This window comes from Canis lupus, chromosome 10 (genome assembly GCF_011100685.1).
Source record: "Canis lupus familiaris isolate Mischka breed German Shepherd chromosome 10, alternate assembly UU_Cfam_GSD_1.0, whole genome shotgun sequence".
Classification (NCBI taxonomy): Eukaryota; Metazoa; Chordata; class Mammalia; order Carnivora; family Canidae; genus Canis; species Canis lupus.
This window is the reverse complement of record NC_049231.1, coordinates 46,697,036-46,706,463: the sequence shown is the minus strand read 5'-3', so window position 1 is coordinate 46,706,463 and position 9,428 is coordinate 46,697,036. Positions and strand designations below refer to the sequence as shown.

General features: G+C 50.3%; 1 long non-coding RNA gene and 1 pseudogene across 1 annotated transcript; both read left to right on the top strand.

The window, feature by feature from the left end:
- Nucleotides 1-276: 276 nt before the first annotated feature.
- Nucleotides 277-4,864, top strand: LOC119873663. The gene is made up of 2 exons (XR_005365800.1): nucleotides 277-1,027; nucleotides 4,579-4,864. It is a non-coding gene; the product is annotated as an uncharacterized LOC119873663 (long non-coding RNA).
- On the top strand, nucleotides 4,864-6,347 carry LOC119873731 (annotated as a pseudogene).
- The last annotated feature ends 3,081 nt before the right edge of the window (nucleotides 6,348-9,428 follow it).

The following is a 9,428-nucleotide window of genomic DNA, read 5'->3' as shown; positions in this document are numbered from 1 at the left end:
TCCCCTGGCGTCGGTAGCCGTGCCTGAGTCGGCCTGCAACCAGACAGCTAATCTGCCCCGTTAGAGCCCTGGCCAGGCCTTGGCTCAACTGCTCTCTTTCCCTTCACTTTGGTTTTGAATTTTCTGTACATTCTCCCACCCACAGATATGGATGTTGCATGATACTGGCTTTCTAGTGTCCAGCATGGCCTGATGGAAGCGGAGAGAACCTGGCTGGGCACTCACTCTCTCTGGGCCTTGGATGGCAGCCTGGGCTCCTCTGAAAGTACAGGGAGGCTTCCTTTCCCTCATTCGTGGGAGGAGGCTCTATGGCTTGGTCTGGCTCTCAGGCCAGTGGCCCCGCTCAGGACTGGCAGTCATCGGCCGAGGGAACATTTTCCAGAGTACAGCTGAGGGACAGAACGTCTCCACGAGATGGGCTGGGATGGGCAGGGCTCTGGAAAGGCCCCTGCTTGTTCTGGGAGGTGTTCAGGATGCTGAGGCTTTGGAAATCCATGGTGGCTGTTCATGACTGTTCCCAGCTTTGGAAGGCGGAATGAACGGGTGCCCGTTTCTTTAGGTTCACTGGCAAAGGTGAAGCCCAGTGCTGCTGACCTGGGACCAGGCCCTCTGTGGGGCCTGGGGAGGGTACTGGGCGTTGAAGGGGAGCACGGTGTAAAGGGCCGGACTCCAGAGTCATGAGATGCTGTTCACGTCCAATGGGCCTTGGCTGGAGCTCCACCGGCACTGGCCTTGACACAAAACCAATGTGATCTCTGGACCTGCACTCAAGCGAGCCTCTGATGGAGCAGGTTGGAGAAACCCCAGTGAACCGGTGAAAACAGAACATGCTAGAGGCATTTAACTGGGTACATCAGCCCCACGCAAGGAGAGGCCAGGGAAAGGAGACACCAGGACGGGCCTGCACAGTCAAGACACGCTCCAGGGAGGAGGTGAAGCCTCCCTTTCCAGCCGCCTCTTCCTGCTGTTCTGCTTTTGCACACAAGCAGCACACCCAGTTCCAGCTCTGTTCTGTTATCGTGGGCAAGTCAGTTTACCTCCTTGGGCCCGTTTCCTCCTCTGTGAAATGGGAAGTGGGGCACTTGTACCATGGGGTGGGGGGTGGGGCGGTGCTGAGAGGGAATCCAACGTGGGTGGGCTTCAGGGGTGCGTGGAGACTTCACAAAATGAGCCCCAGCCCAGACTTTGAGAGCCTGCTTCTGCATAGGTTTTGTTTGTTTGTTTGTTTGGAATGAGCTCCTCCGGTGGTCCTTGGAGCAGAAGCCAGGTGCCTATGGGGTCTTCACATCCTGGGTCTCTAACTCGATTGACCCCAGGCTCCAGAGACCCAGACCCAGGCCTCCATTCCTTGAGTCGTCCTGCCGGTTGTCGGGGAAGGCCTGGCACGGGTGGGGGCACCCCGGCTTCCCACCCGGCCGCCCTGGGCCCTCCCACTCGGGAGCTGTGCCCTGCTCAGGGTGGCCTGAATGCAGCGCCTTCTCCTTGCCTAGGAAGCCTCAATGCACCCGTTACCATTGCCATGGCGCTCTCCTCCCGGGCCCCATGGAAATCACGAGGCTTTCTGAGGCCTTGTGCAGACTTCAGAAAGGCCCCGGCCCCGGCCCCGGCCCCTGCCCTGCCCCTGCCCCTGCCCCTGCCCCGGCCCGGCCCGCGCCGCCTCTAATCCCGCTCGCTCGCCCGCTCGGCCGCGGAGACAGAGCCCCCTCTCTCCTCCGCCCGGCCGGCCGCTCGCTCTCCCACAGCGCTGACGTTTCTCGGCGGCCCAGCTGGCTGCAGTTTTCAGAAATAACAATATCCCCGGGGGGAGGAGCGGCGGGTGAATGGGCGCCTTTGTCCGGGGCCCGGTGAAGCCCGATTAATTATGCGCCGCGGAGCGCGGGCAGCGCGAGGCCCGGCCCCGGCGGCTGAAAGGCCCGGGCTTGGGAGCGCGCCCCGGCTCCGCGCCGCCGCACAAAGGGCCGAGAATCAGAAAACCGCCAATTACCCCGCATTTTGTGTTTGCCCTTGTCTCGCTGACACCGCGGACGGCCCTCCCCGGGCGGCTGCACTTTGAGGGTTTTCAGGCCCTTTCTCGGTTACCAGGGGCGACTGGGCAGCGGGCTGGGGGCTCGGGGAGCGCCGGAGGCTTGGGTGGGATCGTGGGCGCGGGGGGCGGGGGGGCGGGGGGCGCCCCTGGGGACCTGGGTCTCAAATGCAGGCGCTCAGGCCAGAGCTGCGGGCCGGAGAATGCGGATTCCCGGGCCCGCCCCAGAGGGCTCCCTGGCTCCGTCGCTCCGGGGTGCCCGCGGCATGCTTAACAGGCAGCCTGGATGGTTGTTTTTTTTTTTTTTTTTTTAAATGAAAGGAGAACAGGGAACTGCCCCCATCTTCCGCGTAAGGGTTCGTGCCTTTTGACAAACCTACACATCTGTGTAACCTACATCCTATGAAGCTACAGAGCAGTGCTATCATTCGAGAACGTTCCATGGATCCTCTCTCCAGCCTCCCCTCCCCACCCCCACTCCAGCACCTACCGCCGCCCACCCGCCCCGGCGGTGGGGGGGGGGGGGGGCGGGGCAAGGGACCGCTGGCCTGACTTTTAGCATCACGTTCAGTTCCACCTGTTTAGAGACTGTGATAAGTGGAGTCATATGGCATTCACTCTTGTTTCTGACCTCTCTCGGCATAAATGTTTTTGACATCCGCCCATGTTGTGTGTATCAGTAGTTTGGTTTCTCTTTATTTATCTGTTCACCTGTTGATGGACACCTGGACCGCTTCCAGTTTGGAGTTGTTATAAATAAAGCTGCTATGATCATTTTGTACAAGTCAGGTCCCTCTTGTGGACATCTGTTTTATGTCTTTGGGGTAAATATCTAGGAGTGGAATTGCCGGGTCATAGGGAAGGTATTTAGCGTTAGTGGATACCACCAAACTGCTTTCTAAAGTGGGTGTACAATTTTGCATCCCCACCAACAAAGTAGGAGCGTCCCAGTTGGTCTCCAGTTGATCAGCACTTGGTGTTGCCTGTTTCACTTGAGCCATTCCAGTGAGTGTGAGGTGATAGCTCGAGCTTATTGTTGTTTTCAGGCCAGGTGATTTTAATTACTGATCTCCAATGACCACACTTGGGATGAACTCCTGTCTGGTCCAAGTCTTGCACTTGCCTGTAAGTTCCAGTGTGGTAAATGACCTCCCCAAAGCCCATAGCCAGAGACCAGATGATTACCCAGGACTCCTAACTACCAAACAAGGGCTCTCTCCTTGATATGATGCTGCCTTCTTGGCTTACACCTGGTGGGCCAGGGTACATGTGCTGCTGTGTGTGTGTGTGTGTGTGTGTGCGTGTGCGTGTGCGTGTGTGTGTGTGTGAGAGAGAGAGAGAGAGAGAGGGAGGGAGGGAGAGAGTGGATCTTGCTTTGCCCAGGACCATTCAGAATGGACCTGGAAGGGCATCTCTTTCCCTTTTTTTTTTTTTTTTTTTTGAGGTTTACTTATTTTTTAGTAATCTCTATTCCCAATGTGGGGATTGAACTCACAATCCTGAGATAAAGAGTCTTATGCTCCTCTGAACCCCCAGGTGCCCCTGGACCCAAGCAGTAGCATCAATGGGACTCTGGAGTCAATAGATTGGGCTTGGCTAGGTAGGTGTGGACACATGCACACATAGTGACAAAGGTAGAAACTGGTTTCTGGCTATCCTTGACACTTACTTCCAGGGCACAGACCAATCCCAAGAGTCCCTTTGCTTCAGCCACCCATAGAGAGTCTTAGATGTTTTCTTTTCTTTTTTTTTTTTTTTTGAAGCTTAGATGTTTTCTGATCAAGCACAGATGAGGTGTTGGGTGATGGGACTGAGGAGGGAGGAGTCTTGGGCCTCCAAAATCACCTTTGCCTGTAAGCGTTTTCCTAAGTGTGGTATTTATTTATTTATTTACTTACTTACTTATTTATTTATTTATATTTTTTGATTTTTTTTCTAGGTGTGGTTTTTAAGACCCTCTGGAACCTGGCCTTATAGCCTTGTATCTGGCTGCCTCCATTTTATATACTATACTCCAGTGATCTTAGATGCCTATCCATCCACCATTGTCCCTCCATCTTATCAATACATACCATGGTGATTGTATTCTCCAAAGGTGGCTGCACCAAAATATATATCCCATCCCATGTGCTCTTTTTTTTTATTAGATTTTATTTATTTATTCATGAGACACACACACACACACACACACACACACACACACACAGAAAGAGAGGCAGAGACACAGGCAGAGGGAGAAGCAGGCTCCATGCAGGGAGCCCGATGTGGGACTTGATCTTGGGACTTCAGGATCACGCCCTGGGTGTGAAGGCAGATGCTTAACCGCTGAGCAGAGGGGTCTGAGCTAACCCAGGCGTTGCCCATGTGCTCTCCTTGCAATGTGATTGACTTTCCTCCGGCTGAGCAGAGGGGTCTGATTCCTCTCATTGAACCTGGGCCAGGAGGTTGTGACTGCTCTGGCCAATAGAATTTAGCAGAAGAAATAATTTAAGACAAGTCATATAACTTCCACCTGGCTCTCTCTCTTTTTTGGGTTGCTCATCCTGGGAACCCAGCCACCATGCTGTAAGAAGCCCAAACCAGCCCACCTGGAGAGACCAATGGGGAAAACCGCATGGAGAAGTACTGGGGACCCAACCTCCAGTCAGCATCAGCCACCAGATTTGTGAGTGAATGAGCCTTCAGTGATTCCAAAGCCCAGCCGTGGATGCTTCCAGAGGAGGCCCCAGACAACACGGGGCAGAGACAAGCTCTTCCTGCTGTGCCCTGTCCGGATTCCTGACCGGGAGAATCTGCAAACATAATAAATGGCTGTTTGATGTGCAGCCACAATAACTGGAATGCTTGCAGTACTGGTATTCCTTGTACCCACTCAATCTAATTTCATAATCCCCTTGCCCTGCTTCCAGTTCTCAATTGACCTCTTTGGTTTCAGGGGCAGCTTGGATGTCAGGAGCACCCCCAGCCTCCCTCTGAGCTGCGCTGGGATTTCCTCCTTGGCACCTCAAGTATCTGCTCATCTTTGCCTTCTCCACACTGTCCTATGACTTCATGTCTGGTGTTTGCATCCCCCATAAAAGGCTCCCTGAGAGCTAGAACAGCATATGTTTTCTCTCTGGACTTGTAAGGGCCTGGCACCTAAGTGTTTGCTGAGAGATGGCATGTCCCTAAAACAGAGGGAGCAGAGCCTGAATTAAGGAAGTCACTATTCTGCTTCCCACTCCCTGCCCTCATTTCTTTAGGGCCGGGCCTTAAGCAAGAGAGACAAAAAGGACAAGAGACAGTCCTTTCCGTCCAGAGGATTTCGGTTTATTGTTTGATTGATTGATTGATTTCGGTTTAATTAGCAAGATAGTAATAGAAAGACTAGAACAGACCAGTGTATGATTAAATGAGATTCACAGTCCCCAGAATGGGGAGAGGCCTGCATATGGAATGGGGTGGTCAGGGCAGGCATCCTGGAGGGGGCAAGGACTTGGCTGTAAGAGCAGAGCTCTGAAACAAGTCTTCCTTTGATAGAACTCCCAGCCTGGTTTCCCCACCTCCGCTCACCGGGGCCCCAGCTAAAGTGGGATGTGTGTGTGTGTGTGTGTGTGTGTGTGTGTACATGTGGGCACACATGTATAGTTATGGAGGGGCATCGACACGTCTCTCTCCTGGGATAGTGTCTCGAGGACAAGTCTGGTCCTAACCATCTTCTCAATTTGCTCCTCTTTCCTCCCCCTCACCAGAGGAATGGGATAAGGCAAATGGGGTGGACGCACAGGCAACCAGATGTATACCCGACGCTACGGGTGGACCTTAAAAGTGTAGTGCTGACTGAGAAAGCGAGAAGCAGAATAAAATCTACGGCACCACGTCATTTATGTGAACTAAAAACACACAGTGCCTGCTGGTGGCAGCCGTAGAGCTGTGGACTTGGTGGCTGTGGCCGCTGGGCTGGGCTCGGCGGAGGCTGGGGAGCTGAGCTGGAGTCACAGCCAGTGCGGCCGGAGAGGCTGGGCTGACCACCGCAGCAGCAGGATTTGCAGGCTGTTGTGTTTTGCAAGCCATGGGGCATGTGGAGCCTCGAGAAAACATGTTTCTCAACATCTGCTAAAATCTACCTTCAGTGGTGGCTATTCCAGAGGTGGGTTTGAACCCTACATCACAAGACGGGAAGCAGCATTAGTACCGAGCACAAGCCCTGCTGGCAATAAAGGAAAAATGAGATGCTCCTTGACAAATGATGCTTTTAAATCACCCAGACAAGGGAGGATCTCTTTAGATCTCAGCTCAGATCAATAAAGCTAATGATTTACTAGAAGGTCAAGCTAAAAAATGAAGTAAATGTATGATGAATTCTGAGTTCTTGTTAGTTTATGTATATGTATATAAATAAAGTGCCTCAAAGCTAAAAACAAAAACAAAAACCCTAAACTAAAAATACATGTACATAGAACGACAATGTACATTTTAGAGGGACACATATAAACATATTAATGTGGTTGCCTTTAGGAGTGGGGGACACTGGGGTAGTGAAGGAGCATCATAGGGATAAAATAAAACAAGAGACGGCCTTTGTGCAGAAGGAACAGGGATGGGAGTGTGCCATTGAGAGAATGATTGGCTCAACTTGTGCACCTGAGGTCCAGCTAGAATGAAAAGTCAAAGCCAAAATCACTCTAGGAAATGATACTCCCAACTTTAGGATGGCACTCACATCTTCATGGGCAGGAGGGAGCAGGACTATGGGCAGGGATTTAGCTGTAGCTGAAATGTTTTATTTCTTTAAAAGAAAAAGAAATCTGAAGAAAATGGCAATCTGTTAACATCTGTTGAACTGGGGCACCTGGGTGGCTCGGTGGTTGAGCATCTGCCTTTGGCTCGAGTCATGATCCCAGGGTCCAGGACTCCAGGAATCGAGCCCCGCATCGGGCTCCCTGTAAGTAGCCTGCATCTCCCTCTGCTTATGTCTCTGCCTCTCTCTGTGTTTCTCTCATAAATAAATAAATAAAATATTTTTAAAAAAATCTGTTGAACCTGGGGAATGGCCATGTGGGTTTCTGTTCAATTATAATCGTTTTTTGTTTGTTTGTTTGTTTTTTAAGTAAGTTTAACACGCAAGGTGGGGCTTAAACTCATGACCTCAAGATCAAGATTCATGTGCTCTATCCACTGAGCCAGCCAGTGCCACTCCGTTTTATTATTTATGCCATTGCCTGCTATGTACAGAGTGAACAGCCACAGGAAACTTTTTTCTGAATGGTTGAATTGATCAGCTATTGACCTTCTTGGGGATGGCAGATACTAGGTGGTCATTATACAGAACTGCTACAAGTGACCCCTCCAAGGGGAGGGGTTAGGGCCTGGGCTCTGGGAACCCCCTTATATAGTGAGGAGTTCAGCAACTCAATCTATGGTATAGACTATACTGGATGACTCTTCCCATCCCTGGCCACAGCTGATAGGTATGGAGGGAATATCTGAATCAAGCTGATTCAATCAGATTCTCTCTGTCAAGATTCTGGGATTTTTTTTTTTTAAAAGATATTTAGTTTGAGGCTTTTTAAAAAATTTTTATTTATTTATGATAGTCACACACACAGAGAGAGAGAGAGAGAGGCAGAGACACAGGCAGAGGGAGAAGCAGGCTCCATGCACCGGGAGCCTGACGTGGGATTTGATTCTGGGTCTCCAGGATTGCGCCCTGGGCCAAAGGCAGGCGCTAAACCGCTGCGCCACCCAGGGATCCCAAGATTCTGGGATTTTGAACCAAGAGGCAGAGACTGGTAGATGTGGAAATGGGGCTGCTTTCATGGAAGTGTTCTAAGGAGGGGGTTCATGGATTCTAGAACCTCTTAGGTCCTTGGAACTGTCCTGCCTCTGGCCTGTCCTGAGGCTGAGGTCTTCAATCCCTTCTTGAAATTTAATAAATTTATTATTGTTTGCCAGGGTTGATTTCTATTACTTGTCCTGTGGAGTAGGTTAATATAATATCTTATTATATCTTCCAGCTGTCCCCTAGTGCTGCTTTTAATACATATGGTACCTTTATTCAGTTAGGAAAAGGTGTCCCTCTGGACAGACAAATTAGAAAAAGCTGTTTTTTCCTCCAGGAAGATACAGTCCCTCACCAGGATGAAATGTTTGGCCAGTGGAATGTGGGGCTGGTTTCAAGGGCCACCATTTGTATACTGGCTGATTTGTCCTCTGCACCAAGGTGTCATTCAGACTATGAAGCAAGCACTTATGTCAGATAAGATTTATTAGAAATGTTGGTGTATCATACAAGCCCTATTTAGGACTTTAATGCTCATGACCACAAATATATAATTTTTAATCTTTGTGTGTTGAAATCTGTAGAAAGTCAAGCCTTGGGGTGCCTGGGTGGCTCAGTTGGTTAAGCATCTGCCTTCATCTGCCCCCATGATCCTGGGGTCCTAGGACAGAGCCCGAATTGGGCTCCCTGCTGAGCAGGGTGCCTGCTATCTCTCCCTCTTCCCCTCCCTGCTTCTTGTGCTCTTTCTCACTATCTCTCTCTCTCAAATAAATAAATAAATAAATAAATAAATAAATAAATAAATAAAATAAGTTAAAAAAAAAAAAAAAAAAAAAAGAAAGTCAGGCTTTAAGGGAAATTTAGGAAAATACCATGGCCTGGTAAAGTCAACAGAAGCCTCATCCCTGGTGAGTAATCTTCAGGCTTTCCACCAAACAGCCTGGCAGACATTCTTAAAATGTCAAGCAACACTTCTCCTTCTTCTGTGGGAACACACCTAGCAAGATCCAGGGCACAAGAGCAAGTGAGGTGTCTTGAGCTGTGGCAAGAGTGACATGGAAATCACACCAAAGCATTGGTGGCCATGGGGAAGCAAGCGATTTGAGGAAGGAGAAAATGCTTTCAGAAGAGGCTGCTCTAGCTCTGATTCATTCATTCATTTTATATCCAGCAGCCCCTGCATCTACTATGAGTCCCACTACCTCTCTGAGAGCAAGTCGAGTATAGAAAAGCAAATCAAGAGCTTTCCCAGGACAGAAGGCACCCCCCCACCTGGAGCCTGTACCATTGGTGCCATGTCTACAAATATAGCAGGCAGTGTAGACTAGCAGTTAAGGATATGAGTCTGGAATCAAAATGCCTGGGTTCAAACCTCAACTCTGTCACTTTCCAGCTGTGTGACTTTAGATATGTTACTCAACCTCTTGATGTTGGTTTCAAAACATGTCCACAATCCTTTGATTCTCTTCCCCTCACTCCAGTCACTGGAGTCTCTGTCCCTGGCCCTTGAACCTGGGTAGAGATTTGAGAGTGCCTAGGCAAAGAGACTGCAGCAAAAGTGACATGTGTAATTGTCAGGGCTGGAGTAGATAAGACCACATAGCTTCTAATGGCTCCTTTTGGGACACTCATGCTGGGAGCCTT